The sequence below is a fragment of the Crocuta crocuta genome, unplaced genomic scaffold, assembly GCF_008692635.1.
Source record: "Crocuta crocuta isolate KB4526 unplaced genomic scaffold, BGI_CrCroc_1.0 scaffold154, whole genome shotgun sequence".
Classification (NCBI taxonomy): Eukaryota; Metazoa; Chordata; class Mammalia; order Carnivora; family Hyaenidae; genus Crocuta; species Crocuta crocuta.
Genome location: NW_027530545.1, coordinates 12,321,933 through 12,347,173, shown reverse-complemented (window position 1 = coordinate 12,347,173; position 25,241 = coordinate 12,321,933). Strand labels below are relative to the sequence as shown.

Sequence of the window (25,241 nt, the reverse complement as noted above, 5' to 3'; positions counted from 1 at the left end):
ACCTCAGTTGGGAAGAGGAGGGGGAAAGCTTTTCATCGAAAAATAAATCTATGCACCTGAAATACACTATGTTCTGAAGGTAATAAAAAATGTACACATACAATAATCTATCTTTGCCGATTTGAAAAATCATCAAATCGTTAGAGCAGAAATAGTGAGGTCTTGGGAGACACCATAAAACCATTAGTGGTATATTTGTACTTGTAAAGATGGGATTCTTCTACCCCAGTAAAACCTTTTCAATATCTCCAAACAATAATGGCAGCAATGTAAATTGAATTATCTATAAAATATTATGTTTTTATTATAGTATTGCTAAAAAGATGTTCTAGGCTACAATGTCGTTAGAAAGTGCTATCATGTTGTACATACCAAGGCTTCTAATTAGACTTGTCAACCACTGATTGATTATCACCATAAGATGAAAGAGTAATTGCATCCCAACAATTATATTTTCTTAAGGGTACAAAATGCAATGTTCTGCTCTCAGCTGTCAGCAAGATTTCACTGAATGAAGGTCTGTTCTATCACCACAAGCTGTTCAAAGGCCCTTCTGAGAACGTAAATGGCACATTAAGCTCTAGAAAGATGCTACCCAAAAAAAAAATACATAGTGGAGTGAAATTGACTAAATTTTAATTGATGAATAGGAAATCACATGACATTATAGCTTCACATTCTGTAATTTTAGGAAAATATGGTCCATAGAAACATGCAAAATTTCCCTAAGCATCCCCATGCTTCATATGGTTCCCTTCTCATTCCTCCCCACCTCTCTCTCCCTGTTGACTCTGTTTCTCCACATGTAAATATTTCCACTTCTGTGAAGAGATACATGTGATTCATATACTGAAGATTGCTTTTTGGCTTTTTAGAAGTTAGAATTTTAGAATTTGGCTATTTAGAATTTCTAAATATATTCTAACATAAGTATTCTCCTTTCTCCTTTTCCTAAGGATGAAATATTGTCAAGTCAATAATTAATAATGACTCAAGATTAATTATTAAATATTGTTTTCATCCCAAAAAATACTCTTTGGGGATTATAAACTTTGTAGTAGCATTGATGTAGGTGCATCTTATCAATTTCAAAGTCAAAAATATGCTTTAGGAGAAGTATGTGGTTCAGGAACTCTACAACCATGATAGGTGCTATAGTTTCAAATATTTGGGGGGGAAAAGCAAATAGCTTATTTGTAATGTAGAAGAGTGACTTTAAGTTAGAGACTTACTTAGAATTTAATTTTTTTTGTTTTTACTGTATTATTTATTATTATCATCTTTATTTTAGAGAGAGAGAGCAGGGGAGGGGGCAAAGGGAGAGAGAATGAGAATTCCAAGCAGGCTCCATGTTTTGCATGAAGCCTGGTATGGGTCTCCATCCCACAACCCTTAGATCATGACCTGAGCTGAAATCAAGAGTCTGACACTCAATTGACTGAGCCACCCAAGCGCCCCTAACTTTTTTGTTCTCAGCTTTTCCAATAAAGAATATTGGATAACATCCTAGTTACTATTGCTGTGAAACAAACCACTCAAAACTGAGAGTAGAAAATAACACCATTTTATTACACTTCAGGACTCTCTAGGCTAAGAAATGAGAAAGAACACTGCTTCACAGTGTCTGAGGCTTACCTGGGAATATTTGAACAGCAAGATACTGGAATCATCTAGAACTTTCTTCTCAAGACTTTCTTCTACCAGGGATAGGATGACTCTGGGGATAGACATGGCTGGATCTGTCAAATGGAACACCTACAAGAGCCTTTCTCTGTGTCTTGATATCCTCACAATGTAATGACTGTGAGAAAGAATGTGATATGAGTGAGCATGAGAATTTGGAAGAATCCACATGAGTTTTCATAAAGTAATCCTAGTCATATAGGACCACTTCTGCTGGGCTCTGTTAGTTGAAGCAAATGCACACCTCACCCATACTCATGGCAAGGGGACATAAAACAACCTCATGGGAGGAGGCTCCAATAATTTACCACAATTTTAAAAAGCCAACAAAATTTCATTTGGCCACAAATTATCACATCTAAGAAATGGAAATCAGGCTCTCTTAAGACTCTCAAAATGCCTAAACTCTTTATGGGACTAGGTTCAAAATTGAGCCAAGATTCTGTCATCTAACTATGGTCCGGGTATGGATGTCACTTCTCAGTGTGATCCCTCTAGTATAGTCCTTGAGTTTAGTTTCTCTTGGTCTTAAAGCTGGTGAACTAAAGAAATGTGTTATCTTGCTTCACACCCCCAAGTACATTGTGAAGTAAGCACAGGGTAACTGCAAGAGGCACTTCAACTCAGAGATTAGCATAAGGACAGGGAGTACACAGCCTTCTCTTCCCATTGCAGTTCTAAGACCCAGCCAGTAGGAGATGCCAGTTTCTAGAGTAGAGCCCAGTCCTTTGGTTCATGGTCATGGAATTTTTCATGGCTGTGAGCTCCACCCTCTGGGCCCTCTGTCCTGTGAAAGGCAACGCATACTTGGAGCTGTGCAACTGTTTTCAACTTAAATCCTGCCTGGAAAAATAGGGGGTTCAGAGCCATCCCCCCTTTTTTTAAATTTTGCCCTGTCTCCATCTCTTTCTATCTAAGCTGCTCTAATTTGTTTTTTAATTGTATATGTTTCTTGTGTGCTGACTTTTCATTTACTTCACTAGACAAAAGCCATACCTACAAATTTTTCTTTCTTGTGCTCCCTGTAAAGGTGCTATGACAAAAATCCCTGTAAGTCTTAGAACCCTTGGTGTTCAACAAAACTAACCTAAGAGAGACTAAAAGTGTTTATGCTGCACACCTTAAGTCTTTCAGAAGTGTTACAAAGTATGTTATAGTCATCCATTGCTTAATTTTTAGCCTGAAACCATGTTTTGCTGACAGTACCCTGGATTTGCCTTGAGGCCTTTTACTACTTGGAAATATTCTGCTGGTGGTAGTGGGTCTGGTAGCCATAAAAACATGCCACTCAGATATCTCGCTAGGTGAAGCTCATTGACAGATAATCCCAGCTGTGGCATGCAGAATCTACTATGTAAGTAATAAGCCCATGTTTCCCATGGGCTGTTCTCAGTGACTGAGTGTAGCAAGGGTACTAAATTAAGCACATTCCTCCAAGAGGAAAGGATCCACTGATGGGGGACTTTGGCTTGAGGACTCCTTATCTGCCTAGCAGAAATTTCTTAGAACTGCACTATAGTTGGGTAATCTTCCTCTCCAACACTTTTTCTCTCTCTCCTTCACAGTGGATGACAGACCTGCATCACAATCAGATGTTTTTTCCCACCTCCTCTGGCTTCCCCACTCTTTCCCCTCACAGTATTTACTTGAGTAAATTTCTTGCATATTTAATCCCTTTTTTCTATCTGTTTCTTAGAATAACTGAGTAACACACATAATACTGAGAGTAAGAATTTCACAGTGGAGGCCAGGTAGAAAACTCTGAAACTACCTTCCCCACCCTCCTACCTTTTATGAGAGTAAATCAAAAACAGTATCATATCCTGGAGTAAATAGAGTTTAAAGCTAATGACCAAAAGGATGCAGTGTTAATATCTTATTATATATAACCTCCATTTAATTCACCAATATGACCCTCCAAAAACTTGATGGATTCTGAATAACAACTGTAGATTATTGAAGGCTTAACCAAGGACAGCTGCTGTGCCTTTTTCATTGCAAGAAAAAATTAGCAAGACTTCAGGTACTCTGAATGTGATCACTAATTTGACAACTGTATTAGTTGCAGATTAGAAAGGGCTATCAAACAGTTTGCATTCATGATGGTTAGACAACAACATTCATTTACAGTTTGCCTCAAGACTATGTTAATATTCTTACTTTCTGCCATAATACAGTCTGATGGTATTAGTTATGCTTGGACATCCCAAAGAACATCACAGAGATCATTGAATTGATTATGTCATACTGGTTGGCAAAATGAGTAAGAGGTGGCTGGCAGCCTACAGGCCAGGTAAAGACACATGAGCCTCAGAAGCTGAGACTTAATAACTACAGAATTCAGATACCTACCTCCTCAGTGAAATTTTGTATTCAGAGACATGACAGAGTATTTCCTTCAAAATAAAAGATGCATTGTTGCATCTTGTGTGTTCTACCACACAGCCTATGGTAATAAGCCCCTTAGAGTTCTGGAGACTGCATAATTTAGACTTAAGAATACTGCTTTACAGGGGCGCCTGCGTGGCTTAGTCGGTTAAGCGTCCGACTTTCTCTTAGGTCATGATCTCGCGGTTTGTGGGTTCGAGCCCCGCGTCGGGCTCTGTGCTGACTGCCAGCTCAGAGCCTGGAGCCTGTTTCAGAGTCTGTGACTCCCTCTCTCTCTGACCCTCCCCTGCTCACACTCTCTCTCCTAGAAATAAATAAAACATTAAAAAAAATTAAAAAAAAGAATACTGCTTTACAGAATAACATGGAAGACTTTAGCTTCTCATGGGACCTCCAAACAAACATCTTTGTTACTTGTAGTGTAACCATCTATCTCAGTGTTCCTGGCCTGGGACATGACACTTGCAATGCTAAAACCAAGAAAGCCGTAGACAAACCAATGTGGCTGGTTACCATAGTTAGGGTATAAAATCTGGCAGACACTGTAGTGTTGGAGGCATCAGCAGTGGAAAAATGTGGGATAAAGCTCATGGTAAGCCCTAGTGAAAGTATAAAATTGCAGACCCCCTAGAATTATGGGAAATGTGATGCCATTTTGGCAGAGAATTATCCTCCATCTGAGAAGCAGTTCCTGTTGTGTGTGTTACTTATTGTGATAAGAGATAAAATGCTTGACCTTGGAGCATAAATTGACTGTGTATTTGGAACTTCCTATTATGAGTTGGATTCTGTCAGATCCACCAAGCCAGAGGTGGACAGATTCAGAAGCAGTTTATTATAAAACAGAAATAGAATATCTAGGCTTGGAACAACAGTAACAGAGGACATGAATAAGCTGCATGAGTGGGAAATCCACATCCTCATTTCTCCTTTCATATTTGCAATAGCACCCTGCTCCAGCTTTCACTATGACTTCCATATGGGGGATCTTGTAAGACTAACTGAAGAAGGAAAAGTTCCCACTTTAGTTCATGAACTAGCTCAGTCACATAATTTGGAGATTTTTATGCTACATGTTAATGCTTACCACCGTGGAAATGGCAATTAAAAATCAAAACATCAAATGAATTGGCCAGTTGACAATAGCCAACCTTCATCATCATGCACTCTAGAACTACCATGATGGGCTCATGATGGGAATTGTGATGGTAGCAAAGATTAAAACTGCATATAGGATCAAAAGCACAGATTCCCAATTACCAAGGCAATCTAGCAACTTCTGCCTTTGAAAGTCTTTCTTATCAGTGATAGAAATCAATGCCTAGTTGCCAATATGGCACTATTCCTCATGGAGACAAACCAGGCACTTGGGAGCAAGTCACCTACATTAGAACATTTTGGTCCTGAAAAGGCCAGTGGTTCATTGTCATAGGTGTATAGACCTATTATGAATATGGGTTTTCATTTCCTTCAAGAAAAGTGTGAGCTAACAACATTATTCAAATGCTTATGGAATGCCTGACAGGGCAACATCTTACCCGGGGGGATACTTCATAGTAAAAGAGATGCTCCAGTAGGCTTCTGACGACAGAATCCACTGGCTTTATCACATGTCACACTCTCCAGAAATAGATGGTTAAGTGGAATGCAGAAGCAGTCTTCTAAAAACATAGTAAAAGCATAGAGTTAAAGCAAACACTCTGAAAAGATGGGAGTGTAGCATGGAACATTTGAGAACATTTGGGATATTATATATCTAGGGACCAGTAGATGAAAAGAGAAGTCTATATTTCTAGGAATAATTGGGTTTTATTCAATAATTACTTTTTTAAGTTTATTTATTTATTTATTTATTTTTGAGAGAGAGAGAGCATGCACAAGCAGGGGAGGGACAGGGAGAGAGGGATGGAGAGAACCCAACGGAGGATCCGCATTGTCAGCATAGAGCCCAATTTGGGGCTAGAACTCACAAACCACAACACATGACCTTAGCTGAAACCAAGAGTCAGACGTTTAACCAACTAAGCCACCCAGGCAACCTAATAATTACTTTTCACTCAATGAGGACCTAGATATGTGCGGAATGCAGGTGATGGACTTGGGTATTTCCTGGGCTTCCTTTGTTCCACTGTAACTGTGAATGGGCATGTGTAGCAACCTGGATTTGATAAGGATATGACTGCCAAGGGTTCATCTTCTCAAAACTTCAGATTTAGACACTAGTGGGCTACCAGAGCAGCCAAGAAAATGCTGAGAGTGAGAGTCATTTAAGATGGATAATGGAGGAGGGAAGGGAATACTGCTGATGGCTCCAAGATAAGCTACTGTGGTGGGTGCTATAGTTCATCTCCCCTTCTAAGTTTACACTTAGGAAAAGAGGTTGCAGGGAACCATAGAGAAGTGCTCTTGGAACATGTGTAGAGAAGTATACTTTGCAGTGTAAGCAGTGAACTGTGGTTGCTAAGAAAGTGCAAAACCCAGACTTCCTGCTTACAGAGTATCTAATTGACAGATGACCACCATCTGTTAGCACCAGAATTTTTGTACCACAATCTTAATCTGCAGCAACTTTGGGCAGGCTAACATTTCTTAGAACTGCACTATAGTCTTAAGATTCTGCTTCTGTGTATGCAGTCTTCTTTCCTTTTTCTCTCTGCTTTACAGGTGTCATGCCTGCATGATGGTCTACCACTTCTCCCTCCCTCACAGTCTCCCTTCTCTTCTTACCTCACAGCTATTTCCACCCTTCACCATAAAGCCATTGCAGTCCAATCTTATTTTGACATCTGCTTCTTGGAGGAGCTGAACTGAGCCTGAACCACACTAGGGGTGAGTTCTTATATTTTGAAGCCAGAAAATTCTGATTCTCATATTTTCTCTATGTTCTACCTGAAAAAATAAGTAAGTTCTCTTGAGCTCATCACTCTCTATTCTCATCTTATGATACACACTTTCAAAATATAATTGACTTTGAACATGTTGCCTAAAAATCTCCTTCACTGGGTCCATCATGTCATTGGGTACTTTGTCTCTTTTCCATGGTAGTTCAGGTGCAAGTTTTGCTTAATTTCTCATTACTATGTAACAAGAAATCTGTTTTCCTCCAGGTTCTAATAACAGTTTCCTTACTTATTTTTAAGCCTTCCCAACAGCCTCCTCAAGTCCTATTCAAGCATCTTCCATGACCTAGTTCCAGGGTAACAACATATATTTTTTTAATTTTATTATTATTTTTAATTTATTTTTTGAGAGAAAGAGAGTGCACACGAGTGAGCGAGAAAGAGAGAGAGAGAGAGAGAGAGAATCCCACAAGAATCACAGAGAGAGGGCGATAGAGAGAATCTGGAAGCAGAGCTGAGTTCACCCAATGTAATGAGGGGCTCAAGTTCACCCGGAGTGGGGCTAGAGCTCACCCAATATGGGGCTCAAACTCATGAACCCATGAGACCATGACCTGAGCTTAAATCTATGCTTAACTTACTGAGCCATCTAGGTGCCCCTCGCTTTATATCTTAGATTTTTGTGTTTTGTTGTTTTGTATTTAATTTTTGTTTTATGACTTTACCCCCACTTCAAGGTATCACATTCCATTTCAATTAGTATTGCTGCATAAGAACCCGTTTCAAGCTAAGCACATACAGCAAGTATTGGACTATGTTCATGCATTCACTTTTGCTTTTCCCTCATGTTCACAGTAAATCCAAACCTGTTCAATATCAAAAGGGAGACAGTACATAGACCCTACTGCTCAATAGGAAAAGTGCCAGCACATTTGGATCCCTATTTATTAAAATATCCATAGATGATATTTATCAACTGATTACCATTTTGAAAATGTATAACATTAATGAAAGAAAATGTGTGTTGATAACTAACAAACTAGGGAAAATTTTCAGACCTACAAAAATATTCACTAACCCTTCCTACACTTAAGATTCTTCTTTCTATCAATTGCTACTACTCTCCTTTCAGTACAGAAAAGCAAATGTCTTTAAAACTGGTTCTCTACTATCCAGGGACATGTTTTGTTTTTTTGTTTTTTCTCTCTCTACTAATGAGCCTACGGTATTTCCCTTATGTTAACTCAAATCCAAATTTTTCAAATTTCCCTTGTCTCTGCCTTGAAATTTGATTCTTATCTCCCTCTTAACAGCAGTCCTTTGTTCTAGAAAGTTCAGCCTTCCCTGTATGCCTTCATAATACCTAAGTGAAAAGGATTTTGTCTTTCTTCTCCATCACTCCAAATCTCATGTTTGCTCTGACAAATGGTTAAAAACCTAACTTTTCCCAAAAGATTATCCTAATTCACCTTCTCACAGATCTTTCTCTTTGAATTTCTAAGTCTCCATAATACACATATAAAAGTATGTTTTCTAACCATATATCCTGTTAGCTAAATGAGAATAAGACACACAGTCCTATTAATTTTATATTATTTAAAATCTTTTTTTTGATTAATAAATTAATACTGTTTTCTTGGGCATTTTTGTACATTTGATTTTTCCCTCTAATTCATGGTGTTGATCTTCCTCAGAAGTTTGCTGATCCTTATTTGTGTGCTTTAGTCTGAGGTCAGAATTCTCCCATTTGCATTCTGGTATGTCTGATCTCCCATGTGGGCTATGACATCTTATTTGGGTCCTTAGCTTATTTGTTGTGGTAAATTTCAATTGAATGCCTTTAAAAACATGTTACACGATTCAGTGCCTCTGAGAAATCTTTATTTTGGTCAAGGCTATATGCTCATTGACGTGTTTGGATGTTTCGTTTCTTTTCTTTTCTTTTTTAGATTGGAGATAGTAAGCAGTGATTTACAATGTTTGAACCATCTTCCATTTTGATAGAGAAATTGTCCACTGTATACTTTATTTTATCTTTGCCGTCACTGACAGGGATCATATATGCATCCACTTGGCTTACACAATAGCTAAAAGAGTATCTTAAATGTGGCAAATACTCAATGAATGTTTTTTGAATGATTTAATTAAACATCTTCATTCTAATTCATGGTTTAATTCTGACACTCTCTTGGGAATGTGCTTTTAAACTGAAATGAAAACACAATATCCCTTTGGATGTAAAACATAAGAAAATATTCATAACCAGAGACAAATTTGGGAATTAGGGTTCACTTCAGAGAAAATTATAGTTTTAGATCCAATCTAAATTTCTATGACATTTCAGATAAGACTGGTTTTACTACTTTATTCACAAAAAAAGATTTATAAAGTAACTAATGTTTTTTTAACTATTATTCTGGATGCTGATTTTATAAAAATAAACAAAATGAAAAATATATCCTACCATCAAGGAGTACATATGTATTAGAGCACAAAAGTGTTTTCAAGGAGACAAGTATGGCTGAAACAGAAGTGCCAACACAATACCAGATGGTGGGGACAGAAAAATTGTGAAGGAAAGATTGTGCAGAAACTTTTAGGCCATTGTGAAGATTTTCAGTTTTAATAGAACCTATATGGGGGGACCACAGGAAGGTTTTGAAGGAGGAGTGACATCATTTTATTTATATTTTAGCAGAATCACCCTGGCTGCTATGTGGATGTCAGCCTCCTAAGTAGATATTAGCCTGAGAGAGGTTAAGAGTGGAAGCCTGAAATCCAGTTAGGGTGCCATTGTTGTTAAACGGGTAAGAAATGATGGGGGCTTAGTTCAGGAATAATAGTAATAAAAGAGGAAGAAGTGGGCAGGTATACTGGGCTGTTAACTGAAACATGAAGGACCAAAGGAGAAATGAGTTTTGTAGAAAGTTAAGTATGTATCCTTTTAAATGTCCCAGAAGTAATATGTTTTATTAATTGAAACCATGGGATAAAAAATTCTTATAACCACAAGAAGCTATCTCTCTTCCATTTCAGGAGACATTTCAATTTCCAAGCCTTTACTAGAAGGGAATGATTGCTGCAGGGACAAGTGCTTTGAATAGTATTGTCCCCTAGTCCTTCTGTGCAGTATTCATCACCTTCATTTACTTTTATCTTGTTCTATAGCAGTCATTCTCAAACTTTTGATCTCAGGACATTTTTCCCCATCTCATAAATTATTGAGGACTCTAGGCCTAGCAAGGAGTCAGAAACCCCATATAGTAATTTAAATAGTGGAAGTTCAATGTAAATAATTATTATCCGGCTATTATAGTAGAGTCAATATAAAGATAGAAAGGTAACTCTATCTTTATATTTACTATATAAAGTCTAAGGAACTGAGAGAGAGTTCCCCAAAAAGGACAAACTTGAAAAGGGTATCCTATTCCCAAGGTTGACACTCAGAGGTTGTTGAACAAGGTCTAAAAAGCTAACTAGATGGTAGAATTTTGCACAGTTGCCCGGAAGAGCTGGTCCAGAGTCACTAGACAAAGTGAAAGATCTCACTAAGGAGCAGGTGAACTGAAGCTAGTACCCAGGCTCGTAGTGGGAATCAGAGCATCACTGTAAGAACTGCTGAAACCAGGGGCTGGATGGGCCTCCTTCTTTACAAACCTACTACACTCTGTGCATGCCTGGGCTGTGTGTGATAAAGGTAAGGTGGTCTGCTCACTAAACAGCAGACTGATGGGACCTCTGGAATGTGAATGTGCAGAGCTGAAGAGCGTATGCAAGACTAGTGATCTGGGCTGGGCTGCAGATGCTGCAGTGTGTGGGTGGTCCTGGCTACACCACTGCTGACTAACAGTGAAAGTTACAGAAATCTGGCTATGAACATCCTCCACCGCTAGAGTCACTCCAGTGTTCTTACAGGCCAAGCTCAACCTCCCATTGACTGACAAAGGAGAAATATTTACAAGGAACAACACCATTATCACAGAGCAGAGAGAATTCAGAGCTGAGAGGCCATAAAATGATAACTGGCACAAAGTCCCAAAAGAACTTTTGTTTATGTAGGTTAAATCTAGTATAAATTAAAACTATAAAATGTTAAAAATATTTTAATAACTTATTTAAGCTGGTAATGATAAATCTACTTCATGTCTACGTGTAAACATAATATTATGAAAAAATATTTTAAAAATATAAACAGTGACAGTGTTTTACATTTTGCAAATTTTTTTGATGTCTCCTTGAAAAGAAGACAATTGGATTCTTATATCTGCTTCATTCAATCTATTGCAATATGCTGTTTTGGTATTTTGAAAATTCATTCATAAAAATATGTAGTTAGAAAATGGAAGAATGTTTTTTGTTTGTTTTGTTTTGTTTAGAGAGAGAGAGCATGAGCAGGAGAGAGGGGCAGAGTGAGAGAGAGAGATTGAGAAAGAGAGAGAGAGAGAGACAGAGAGAGACAGAATCCCACACAGGCTCCATGCTCAGAGCAGAGCCCAATGCAGGCCTTAATTCTACAACCCTGGGATCATGACCTGAACTGAAATCAAGTTTCAGATGCTCAACCAACTGAGCCTCCCAGGTGCTCCCAAAAATAGAAGAATATTTTAATAGGCTTTTCATATAATCATGGAGAGTCTTCTTTGATAGAACACCAAAAATTGATGAGATAGTTTCTTAAATATTGATTACACTGCAAAATCTGAAACCATATCAATAAAACTTTACAGTCTATATTGCACCAACAGTCATTGATTAATCTTGAATTATTCAATGAATATTACCATTGCATGATTTTATAACAGTGTGTTAGCCATTTGGAAAATATAGTTTCACTGGTTTATGCAAATCTATTAAATATTGACACGTCATTACATAATATTAAAAAAAATCACACTCCTTAGTAGCAACTTTGATATCATCAAAACATCTTTAAATATTATGAAGCTGACAAGCTCATAGTGGCAGATAAAAGTTTTCCAAAATGTTAATATTATCTTGAAAACTCAATTTTGTGTCCCTTGTCAGCATATACTATCAGTTACTTTAGTTACTTGTTTATTTTTGAGAAAATCTGACAAATACCCAAGTCAAAATATCCAGAGTTTATCAGTTTGTCATTCTTTTAAGGAAAAATAATGTTTCATGAAGTTTTCAGTTCAGCTCACAACTTAATCACACAAGTGCTTTCCTTTAAGCGGCTATCATATTCAGTATGCTGCAGAAGTACTTTATGCACACTTTCCATTCTGTCCCACAGTATATTAGAAATACGTACTCAAAAGATGAGATTTAATAAAATTTGTACTTTTTACAACTTCATTAGGGACATTTATAACTGAAATTGTCATTTAATACCTACCAAACTATAACAGTTACCACTATAGTACTACTTGACTACTAGTATACACCTTGATTCCTGCTAAGGTACCAGCAATTTTGTCCACTCTTGCTTTTAACCATCATTTCTTCTTTTATTCATCATTTCTTTTCTGTACTCCTATAGATCTTTCAATGTACATTTTTTAGTGCATGTACCTTACTTGTCCTTGAGCAATGACCAGTTATGTTTCTGTCTCTGCCATATTCCCAAGCTCCATGAAGTCAGGATTTATATTTGATTTCACTCCATAGTTTATACCAAACACCCCAGTGATTTCTATCTAATAGTAATCTAGTAAGTAGTGGTTGAATGGGTTAATTAATAGATTTTTTTGTCCTAAACTGGAGACAGTATATTTTAGAATACTGCTGATGATCATTCCCACCAAGTCCTTCTGTACTTAAGTTATGTTCAATAATTTATATTTACCAATACATAGGAGTAATCATTTGCCTTACAGGAATATATACACATTTGTAATTTTATTTTAATTATTAATTTACTCCTCTGTACCTTTATGATAATTGAGTTCCATATGGACAAGGAATATGTCTTATTTTTTCATTTTGAAAGTTTAATGTATAGTATCTCATATGTGTANATATACACATTTGTAATTTTATTTTAATTATTAATTTACTCCGCCGTACCTTTATGATAATTGAGTTCCATATGGACAAGGAATATGTCTTATTTTTTTCATTTTGAAAGTTTAATGTATAGTATCTCGTATGTGTGATTGATTCAAAAATTGATGGCTGTTGAATAAACAGACATTTTTTGGATGAAAAGCTTATTCTCACCTTAAAAAAGTAAGGCAATAATTGATGCTGGAATAACTAGAATATCACATGAAAAAAATTAATCTAGACACAAACCTAAATAAACTAAACCTAAATAAACACTTCACTAAAAATTAACTACAAATGGTTCACAAGCCTATGTGCAAAATGCACAACTGAAGAACTCCTAGAAATAGCAGAAAATCTAGATGAAACTGCATTTGGTGATGACTTTTGACATATAACACCAAAGGCAAGATCCACAAAATAAATGTTTGATAAGTTGGACTCCATTAAAATTAAAAACTTCTCTGTAAAGTAAAACAACAGGGAAATACCACCACACACCTATTAAAATGTTCAAANAAAAAAATGTTCAAACTCAAGAACACTGACAATACCAAATTCTGGTGAGGATTTGGAGCAACAAGAACTTCATTCATTGTTGATGAGAACACAAAATGGTACAGTCACTTTAGAAAACAGTTTTGTAGTTTCTTGTAAAACTAAACATACTCTTACCATACAATCCATAATTAAGTGCACCTTGGTATTTACCCAAAAGTATTAAAAATTTGTGTTTGCGCAAAAAACTGTTCACAAATGTTTATATCAGCCTTATTTATAACTGCCCAAATTTGGATATAACCAAGGTAAGTGAATGGATAAATAAATTGTGATACATCCAGACAATGGGCTATTATTCAGCACACGAATACGTGCAAAGACTATTAAGCCACGAAAATACATGGAGGATATGTAAGTGCACCTTACTAAGTGAGAGAAGCCAATCTGAAAAGTTGGCTCTCTAAATAATTTCAACTATATGATATTTATATATGACAGTCTAAAAAAGACAAAGCTATGGAGATAGTAAAAAGGTCAGTGGCTGCCAGAGATTAAGGGAGAAAGAAGGATGAATAGACAGAGTACAGAGGATTTTAGAACAGTAGATTACTCTTTATGAAACTATAATGGTATATACATGTCATTATAAGTTCGTCCAGTTCCACAGAATGTACAACACCAAGATTGAATCTAATGTGATAGCAGTGTGTCAGTGTCATTGTAGGTTTATCAGTTGGCTCAAATGTACCATTCTGAGCAGAATATTGATAACCAAGGAGGCTATCATTGTGTTGAGGCAGGTGGAATGTGGGAAATCTCAGTACTTTTTGCATAATTTTTCTTTGAACCTAAAACCACTCTAAAAAATAAACTATAGGGACGCCTGGGTGGCTCAGTCGGTTAAGCGTCTGACTTTGGCTCAAGTCATGATCTCGCAGTTCATGGGTTTGAGCCCCGCATTGGGTTCTGTGCTGGCAGCTCTGAGCCTGGAGCCTGTTTTGGATTCTGTGTCTCCCTCTCTCTCTGCCCCTCCGCCACTCATGCTCTGTCTCTCTCTGTCTCAAAAATAAATAAAAACTATAAAATAAATAAAAAGTAAATAAAAATAAACTGTATTTTAAAAAAAGAAAAGGACTTTCCTTCTATGCAGGTGTCCACTGAATATAATCCATACTATACAGATTATAAAACATATTCACACAGAACATTTTATTTTTTTCTTATGATAAACCAAGGAAGTATAAAATACAGATATTTTCACCATTTCCTTCACATGTCATAGCTACACATTTATGCTGTTGTTAACCAGTCCTCCCATTACTGCTAAATGTTAACTTTTGGTAAAGCTTTAGCTGTGTAATATATGCAGACAAATGTGTGGATTTATAATTAGTTGAACACTTAGATAGCTTAATCACACTGCTAAAACTATTATAGGAACAATAGTCATCATGTACTGACTATGTACAACAATTGTGCCAAATGCTCAATATTGTCTTATTTTTCTTAACAACCATGTAAACAAGTTTATATATAAGTATATCTATTTTCACATAAGGAAACTGAAGCATAGAAACATCAAGTAAATTTATGGAAAGTTACACAGTTAGCAGTTAGAACCAGGGTTTGAGCCCATGTACTCATTCTATTATGCTCTTAAACAGTCTAATATCACATTTTAGCAAAAATAATCATTAAATATTATTGAAAAAACACATATTTTGCTAAACATTCTAAATCAAACACTGTCTAACCTTTCAATGGTTTATAGCCCAAGATGCCCTTTGTGTAAATGCAAAACTTATAAGTGGGGTTTGCATTGGCCCTAATAGTTTGTTTTACATGATGTTATGAAATTAAATAATTCTAATGATTTGAATTCCACTGATTTATATCTCCACTGCTATTGTAATAGAATAACAACCTACAGCGTCCTCTTTTTACTCACCGGTCGTTTCAGGAGTCCCTAAGGATGCTCATTAAACCTATCTTCTCCCAACCGTTTTTGGTAGCTGTGATGGTTAACTTTATGTGTCAACTTCTAGAGTGTTTTGAATGAAATTAACGATTACATTGGTGAACTTTGGGTAAAGCAGAGTGCCCTCCATAGTGTAGGTAGGCTTTTTCAGTTGAAGAGCTGAATAGAACAAAAAAAATTGATTTGCCCAAGCAAGAGAAAATTCTCCAATGGCTGCTTTTGGATTTCATCTGTGCTATCAGCTCTCCTTGGTCTTCAGCCTGCTTTCCCACACTGCAGATTTTAGACTTCAGTCTCCAGAGTCATGTGGGCCAATTCATAAAATAAATCTTCCCTTCCCTTCTCTTTTCTTTTCTTTTTATTCCTTCTCTAGAGAACCTGGACCCTCTGCTATCAATGACCTAGCCTCTCATGGTGCCCTACTTACATGGTGATTTGTGACACACAGGAAAAAAAGGCCACTCACTCTCATGCAGTATTCTGCTGGCAAGGCTCCCAAATCAGACCTGCTTATAACCCAGTGTTTTACACAGTTCTTCTGTTCAATTTTTCTTTTATAGTCTTTTTTCTCCTTGGGATCTATGAGATTGGGCCGAAAGTACTCATCATGGTGTAATCAAAATCATGATTCCCCTTCTACAATGACCCTAGTTTAAACAGTTAACTCTCATGCACAGCTATTCCTTCTCTTGGGATGAATTATCTCCCTTTGTTACTGTCAGGTTGGTCTGTTACACTATTTTTTCTATGACATGCTTCAGACATTTCTGTTCCTCAGTAGAGTTCTTTCCTAAGGATCACTTCAGATGTCATGCAAGAAATTTTCTTATAGAATGCCTTGCTAGGACTCTAAGAATACCAAATATGTCTGAATCTCAACAAAGATAATATTACCTAACAAAGTTAACATTTCTGCAGTATGCGATAATATGCTGCAGAAATATTCCTTACTTTTGTTCTAATTCCAAGGAATTCATATTCTTTGGGAAAATTAACTCTCATGCATCCTACTTCATGTTTCCACTTGACCAGATGTTCAATAAGCACCAAACGCTAGAAGTTCCACTAACTTCACATATGGACATGGAGAGCTCTAATTTTACCCAAATTATATTTGTGTAATAAAAGTTTTATGAATGAAGGATAAGGAAAAATGCTGTTCTTTCATAAGTGTCATCTGACCAGTAAGCACATATTTATGGGCACAGTGGAGTAGAATGTGATATCTGCATTGTCTCCCCAAAAATATGTCATTTACACTAATATTAATCATCATTTCATAAAAGATTAGATTAGGAAGAAAAAGCAAGAATAGAAGAATAATACAATCTATAAAAGAAGTTTTATTTAATTTTTTTGAGACAGTGAACAATGACAGCTAATTAGCTTTTAATGTTTAACTAGATAGGTAAGGTCACAACTGAATTTTTGGTTTTCATCCTATTATTAAGTCTTCTATAAAGAGGTGAAATTTTAGAACCTATTTGAAGAACAAAGAAGAAAATGGACTTAGCACTCCAGGGGATAAAAAGAAGATTCTTCAGACATTAAGATAACTTCACTACTACCTACTCATTACCTATCTTATAACAATAGCCACCTAGTCAATGACTCATCCAAACCAAATGTGTGAAGTGTGCAACGAATGCTCAATAGGTCAAAAGACTTACACTCCATTTGCTGGTATTAAGATATAGGTGTTAAAGTTGAGGAAATAGAAAATAAAAGCTGATGGAGAATTCACTGTGGTTGTTAGCTCTAAGAGGTTTCCAAGTAAGCCAACATCACTCATCTGTTGTTCAAACAAATGTATCTCTATTGTGCCCCCAGAACTATGTCTACTGCCCAGAAGGGTGCACTCCAGGTCATATCAGGAGGTAAAAATGAGCTAAGAAAATTGTGAGCTAAGATAAATTTCTAGCACATGAATATTGAATGTGACACTATTTAACTGATACTATAAAGGACACATTTTCCTGTTACTGAATTCTCTACTTATTTTGAAATCTCAAAGTATTGTTGTTATAATTATATCCAAAAATCGTTAGCTAGAGAATACTTCCTTTAAAAAAAAAGGCTGTTAATGATTCTGTATGCTAAAACTTTCACACCTAAAACTTACCCTTGTAGTTAATGCCATTAAGTTTTCTTAATAACAACTTAGGGATAATATTCTACATTTGAACATCTTAGTGTTAGAGTCCATTTTTGATCAGGATATTTAATACACATTGGTACATTTTTAAGAACAGTAGTTGAGTGTAGGCTAACAAATAACTTTCTTTTATATTGTAATAGAAGCTATTTATTGTCCCAATATGTTAAAACTTTCTTATTCTCTTTAACTGCATCAAAGGTACTCAGGTATTTCCCTTGCTAATACTAGAAAGCATTATTTCTCTTCTCCATATATACTTTCTTTATGTTTATTTATTTTTGAAAGAGAGAGATAGAGAAAGAGGGAGTGGCAGAGAAAGGGGGACAGAGAATCTGAAAGAGGCTCTGCACTCACAGCAGCACTTGAACTCTTGAACTGAGGTCATGACCCAAAGTGAAGTTGGACGCTCACCCAACTGAGTCACCCAGGTTCCCCATATATTTTCTAGTCTTTCAAGATTATAATAGTGTTTCCATTCAAATGTTCAATCTTAAATATGTATTAATCATATGACAATACTAATCGTTGGAAGGATTAGCAAGTTTGAAAATAATGATGATATTTCTGCAAATGGGGAAGTAGCACCAAAACATCCCAATTTGTTGGACATCATATTCCTCTTAGTATTTAATTTTAGCTCTTTTGAAATAATGCTTTTGTGCTCTAGAGCAAGCACTATTGGTCACCTACCTAATAGCCATTCTTCCTGAATTTTTTTTTTTTTTTGTTAATCTAACCACAGATTTACTTAGACACCAGATGGCTACCTGCTTCAGAAAAAGGGGCTCCTCCTTAGACCTACCTAGAGGGTGAATCTTGAGAATATCATGGCAATTCACTCCTCTCAAGCCTTATTTAAGAATGATTTAAGAAGGATTTTATTATATACTTTCAGACAAAGACAGTGTTGAAGAAATTTAGGGGCTTCTGGAAAAGATTCCATCCCTCTTAGAGAGGTTCATATCCTCTTTACCCCTTTTGACATTTAGATGGTTGTGTGAGAGTGGGATGCTGAAAGCTCATCAGTAACACCAAAAAGGGTCAAGTCTACAAACATTAGCTGACAGGAAGAGGATGCTTGCTCAGAAAGATTAGAGGAATTGGGTGTTTGATGATTTCTTTTAGCCATTGATTTAATGAATTCTGGAACTTCCTCCATTGGGACTCTTGTTACATGAGGTCATGTGTCCCTGTTGTCTAAGCAGTTTTGAGCTGGGAGTAGTACTACTTGCAGCTGAAACTATTCTAATTGATACATCTTAACATTTAGAACCCACACTTATTTAGTATCTGCTTTCACTTTCCTCTAGGATCTTGAATTTTTGAAAGGAAATATTAAACCCCTGCTCTCAGAAAGACCAAAAATTTTCCCAAATAACCATTGGTGAGGTGCTGTGGGACACATTCTGAAAGAATATGTACTGTTTTTAGGTTTTAATCTGAAATCAGGAATTCCCAACCAATTCTGGTAACTATACAGTTAAGCATTATATTTTAAAATACAGAACAGTGAATAATGTTGAAGTAATTAGATTTTACATTTAAATATCATTTTAGAAGAGCTAAAATTATCTTTATATATACATATTATTATACATTCTCTCTCTTAAAACACTTCAAACTAATCTATAATCTGTGTCAATATTATGCAAATGCTAGGATTTGTAACCTAGATGTCTCACTAAATTTTCAGAGAACAACTAGGAAACTGCAAAATTTCTTGTTAGAACAGATGGTCTTTTGATTAATGCTCTAGTGCATAATTCTACCTCTGTTGAGTCATTTTAACAAGAAAGTGTTTTAAGTGTTCTGCCAGTTGGCTGGTCAATTACCAACAGGCACCAGTTAAGGTGTAAACCAGAAGTATAAATCCACCTAGTGATCCATGAGCAAGTGAAACTATATCTGCAAGAGACTTTCTAATAGAGAAGATAGTGAAGTAAGATTTCAGAAAGCAGCATGGAAAAAGCTTCTCATCACTCTAAATTTCTAGCCAGTGGCAATTACATGATACAAGCGTATGTTAAAACTAGTCATTTAAATAGTTCAGAACAGAACAAATCAGAAATAACCAAAGTAATCAAAGTCCTTTGGGTTTAGTCTTTAAAAAGTTCTGAGAGAAGAAATGAAATGTGTCAGTACCAGATTTAAATCAACTTAAATAATTGGAGAAATGATGTTTTCAACTCATATATTAATAGTACATTAGACTTAATGTGCATTGGCATTATCTACACACACTCTTCCATAAATAGCCAAAAAACTTACATTTAAATAATTTTGGTAAAAAAAAACCTTCAAATTTGAAATGCAGTTATGAATCCACTTATTGTTTCTTAAAAAATTTAAAAGCTCCAGGAATTTATCTTTCAATTCCAATATAGTTCATTTCAAAGGTCTTTTTGTAAACATGAAACCTTTTAGATTAAGCTTTTCCTAACTGCTGCTTCCAGTTTTAGCATATTATATAATTTTGCTTTAAAAAAGTCTTTGAACTTTTAACCTTGTACTATGGGCTAAGTCATAAATTATCAGTTACTAGTACTCTTTTATATACATTGGAAAGAAGTAAAGTCAGTGGATAGGTTTAAACTTTTCTGAGCATGTTGCTGGTTCCTCAGTCTGCTGGAGGATCTGCTGGATTCAGAGTAAAAAGGTATATGCTCTGTACCACTTCCCAGATTTTCTGTTCAAATCCTCATTAGTTTCCTCCAGTATAATTACTTAATGATAATATAATTAATGAAGATTAGTAATGGCTTTCCATTATTGTGGTCTACCAAAAGGCCTAATTTATTTAAGGAACTTATTCATATACACCTATACTTTCCTAACTTTTAACTTATTTTAGCCCCTCCCCACCCCCAGTTGTACTTCACTATATTTACTGAATGTCTACATGGGCAAGTAAGTGTTAAGTGATATAGAATGGAGGCTATAAGGCTTATATCTCACATAAGGATTAGTCAGTACAGAGCAGGTTATACTGTGGTAACAATCACAAGGGTTCTATGGTTTAACAACACAAAAGTTTATTTCTCTCTTGTATGTAACCTGTTAGAAATTACAGCAACTGTTTAGGATAAGTAGGGCCCCAGCAACTGAGACTGAACTGATCTATGATTTTATCATATCAGCATAAGGCCTTGTCTGCTGTTGCTTTAGAAGAGAGCTTGAGAATTGTTCATTGGCTTTTCCAAGCTTTGTCTTGAAGTGACACACATCCCTGCTTCCCAAAGTCCACAGGCAAAGATGCATTATATAGTCAAGGGGAACAAGAATATGGTGGTACAGATGGAATGTTCGGAAAGTGCAACTGTTGCTGCCATAGTGGGAATTTGAAAATATTCATCCTCTTGATAACAGCAAGAACAATGAAAATTCTGCTAACAATCAGAAATGGTGGTGAATGAACAACAGTAGATTAAATGCCACACATGAGTGAAATCATGGTGCTTGTGTTTCCCTGATTGACTTATTTCATTTACCCTTAAACCTTCTAACGCCATCTATGTTGTTGCAAATGGCAAAATTTCATTCTTTTTCACGGGCAAGTAGCATTCCATGCTTTATCCATTTATCTATTGATGGGCACTCAAGTTGCTTCCATATCTTGGCTATTGTAAATAATGCAGCAATAAACATAAGGGTGCATATATCTTTTTGAATTAGTATTTCATTTTCTTTGGGCAAATACCCAGTAGTGTAATTGCTGGATCATATGATAATTCTATGTTTAATTTTTTGAGAACCTCCATACTCTTTTCCAGTGGCTGCCCCAGTTTGTTTTCCCACCAACAATGCACGAGGGTTCCTTTTTCTCCACATCCTCGCCAACACTTGTTTCTTGGATTTTTTATTTTAGCCATTCTGACAGATATAGAGTGATATCTCGTTATGGTTTAAATTTGTATTTCACTAAATTTGTATGTCACTAAGCATCTCTTCATGTGTCTTTTGACCATCTATATATCTTCTCATATTCAACAGTTTTTGACAGATATCTGGCATTCATTACTGATGCCACAATTATAAATCCCTAGATATGGTAATTATCCAGGATAAACTACTGATGACAAAAAGAGAAACAGAATGGGAGAGACACTGTTCTAGTCATGATGCTTACATTATATGATGTAATATTCACAACAACTATCCAGACAAATCAGTTAATGGGCTGAGAAGTTCAGTAACTTTCCAGAGTCAGTGTTAAAGCAGAGATTTGACTGCATGTCTACCTGATTCTTAATGTTGTGTATTACCTCAATCCCATAATAATTTTCCCATAAGAACATTTAGTACTCTAACAAAGAAAAACATTGTCATGAGAAACTCCATGCCCTATATCTCTTCCTTTCCTCTTTCCTTGACATACTATTTACTTTCATATATGGTAGTGATTTCATTCACTCTTGCCAGTAAAAAGCCCACCAGTTGGCATACTTCATTAAATATGGCTGCAATGCATAAAAATTACTGTTTAACCATCTCCCCTAGTCTTGGTCTCTGCATTTTTCTTCTTTAGTTGGGAAAAGCCAGACAACATAGCTGTCCTTAGGCTAGGTAGACATGTTTTAGAGAAATAATAAGGTTTGTGAAAATGGATATCTCTCTTTCATATATATAAAAATATTTTCAAACAACATCTGTTCTCGGACTAAAAGGGGAAGGGTCATCCTGCTAAATCTAGTTAAATCATCATCCCCTTTCTATTCCAGAAAAGACTATCTGTGGAAATTTCTTTCTTTGTTTCTAAACTGGAGGTCAATGACATTTTTGACAAAAAAGAGTTTTAAAATTTTTACTAATTTTTTGGTTCAGTGAATACATATTTATTGAATAAATGTTTGTTGAATTTTTAACTGCTAGGTACCATAGTCACTGTGTACAATTAAACCATATTTACTGTTTCCTTTCAATTTTCAGTCAAAAAAGAGGTGGCACATGGAGATTGCATGAGGGCAGAGAAAAGAGTAGTCATCCCCTCCATCACCTCAAACATAACAAGATGAACAGATTCCAGTGTTTTAATAGAATTTCCAATTTAAGGACATTGGGACAAAAGGCACACTCAAAAATTTTTAATGTAACAGAGTCTTGGCTTTCATTCAGCTCCCCAAGTCTTAGATCATTCTCTAGGTCAGAATAATAAGCCAAGTACTTTTTTATTTATTACCCACATTGTTGGTGACAAGTTTGTATGTCAGTCTTTTACATTTGTTGTTTCATTTAAGCAGCATGTTTTTCCAGCAGTAAAATGTGTTACTTATTTTGGAATTTAGGGGTGGAGCAAAGACTATAAAGTTTAAGTGGATCTTTGTGCTGAAATGGGAAGTAGTTTTTTTGCATCAGACTGACCTACATTGTACAGATTACTTAAAATATGATGCAGGTGATCTGATCAGGAATTCACAGTCTTAAATAATGCAAAGTTCTAACACTGGGATGTGTTCACACATGACACTGATGCCACCAGGTACAGATTCAATATTATGAACCCAGGTTAGAGAAGCAGGCAAAAGTTGGTTTAAATTAAGGAAGGAATGACTTAACCAAGATGGCCACATAGGTTGTTCCAGACTTCTATCTCATTTTCAATAAGAATAAGTAACAACTATTCACAAATAGGATACCTTCAGAGATCCTAGAACACAAAAGTGACGCTGAAGTTACCCTCTCCCCTGCACTGAAAAGGCCAAAAAAAAAAACATTAAAAGGGGAAGAGGAGGTTACACATTGACCACATTATTCCTCCCACCGGCCAGCATGACATCAGGTGGAGAGGTCTCTCCTGAGCTTCCAGTTTATCCAGTGGGAAAAGAAAACCCAGGGGGGACAATCATTCCCCCAGAACTGGAGTTGCTTTGTGGGCACCCCTAATCTGATCTTGCACTATATGGATTGCAGAGGAATCTAGGGGCTCAACCACTGGGAGTCTGACTATGAAAGAGAAGAGGGAAAGAGCTGGCAACAACTAACACATGGATATTGGCATACTGAGTTTATACCTGCAGTGCCCAAGTAATTATCCAACCAGGAGATTTGTTCATCTACAGAGCTAAAAATGGGGGCACACTCTGACTAGAGAGCTTGTCAGGGTATAGATCTGCCTTTTTTGGATCTTCAAGTGAAGAATTTTGCTGGCTCTAGAGCCCTGCTTGCCCAACTTCAGCCAAGGAAATGAATCACAGCCCAACTCACTATAGAAAGTGTTTTCTAACCCATCTGATCAGAAGAGCTGGTGACAACTCCTGGAAACAGTGCAACCCAGAACCACTTGGGCTGAGAGGAGGACAGACAGAATTGATTGTCCCCAGAACAAAGCTACTACCAGATATGAAGCATTCCCATGCTCTACACAGGCAGGGGACTGATTGGTAGCCAAGGCTCAAGGTAGTTCCTGCCCCATCCAAATGGAGAGTTTGTTTGGGAAAATTCAGATATTTTATGTAAGTTTCATGGTAACCAAAAGTGAAATTCCTATAGTAATTAGACAAAAAAAAAAAAAAAGACATGATAAATAAGTCAAAGTATACTGATACATAATACATCAACACACACACATACACACACACACACACAAGACAGAAGGACAAGAAATAAGGAAAAATGGATCTACAAAATAACTAGAAAAACCAAAATGACAATAGTAAGTCCTTAACATATCAATAATTACTTTAAATATAAATGAATTAAATATTCAATTAAAAGACAAAGAACAGCTGAAGGGATTAAACATACACGCACATGCCCACACTTGTGTGTGTGTGTGTGTGTGTGTGTGTGCATACACACACAAGATCCAAAAACATGCTGCTTATAAAAGATTCACTTTAGCCTGAAAGATACACAGATTGACAGTGAAGCAATGTAAAAAGACGTTTAAAGCAAATGGTGATGAAATAAAGGGTGTGTGTCTAACTATACTTAATATCAAACAAAATAGACTTGAAACTGAAAAATGTAAAAAGAGACAAAGAAGGTTATTATATAATAATAAAAGTGTCAATACCTAAAGAATATATAAGAACTGTAAATACTTATGCTCCCAATATTGTAGCACCTAAATATATAATGAAAAAAATATAAGAGAGCTATAGGGAGAAATAGCATTAATACAATAGTAATTGGACACTTTAACACCTTACTCTCAATAATCAATAGATCATATACAGAGAAAATCAACAAAGTTTCAGTGGATTTGAACAACACTATAGACCAGATGGGCTTTATAGACATATATAGAACACTGTATCCAACAATAGCAGAATACACATTCCTCTCAAGCACACATGTAACATTTTCTAGGATAGACAATATCTTAGACCATAAAATGAGTCTTAGCAAATTGAAAGAAATTGAAATCATGCCAAGTAGATTCTCTAGACACAATGGCATGAAACTGGAAATCAAAAATGAGGAAATCTGGAAAATTTTTGAACACATAAAATATTAAGCAAGACTCTTCTGAACAACCAGTAGATCAAAGAAGAAATTAAAAGGGAAATAAAAGTTCACTGAGACAATGATAATGTATCAGAGCTTGTGGGATGCAACAAAAACAGTTCTAAAAGGGACTTTTATAACAATAAATACTTACAGTAAGAAGCAAGAAAGATCTCAAATTAACAATCTAACTTTTTACCTTAAAGAACAAGACAAAGGAAAACAAATTTAGCAGAGA

General features: G+C 36.0%; 1 long non-coding RNA gene across 3 annotated transcripts in view; it reads right to left on the bottom strand.

Moving 5' to 3' along the window:
* Window positions 1-25,241, bottom strand: part of LOC144234506 (uncharacterized) — a 106,954-nt gene that overhangs the window by 67,636 nt on the left and 14,077 nt on the right. For all 3 annotated transcript variants that reach the window (XR_013335988.1, XR_013335987.1, XR_013335989.1), the window contains 2 exons: window positions 5,610-5,732; window positions 1,636-1,801 (listed from right to left, as the gene is read on the bottom strand). This is a non-coding gene — a long non-coding RNA (uncharacterized LOC144234506). The remainder of the gene's footprint in view (window positions 1-1,635; window positions 1,802-5,609; window positions 5,733-25,241) is intronic.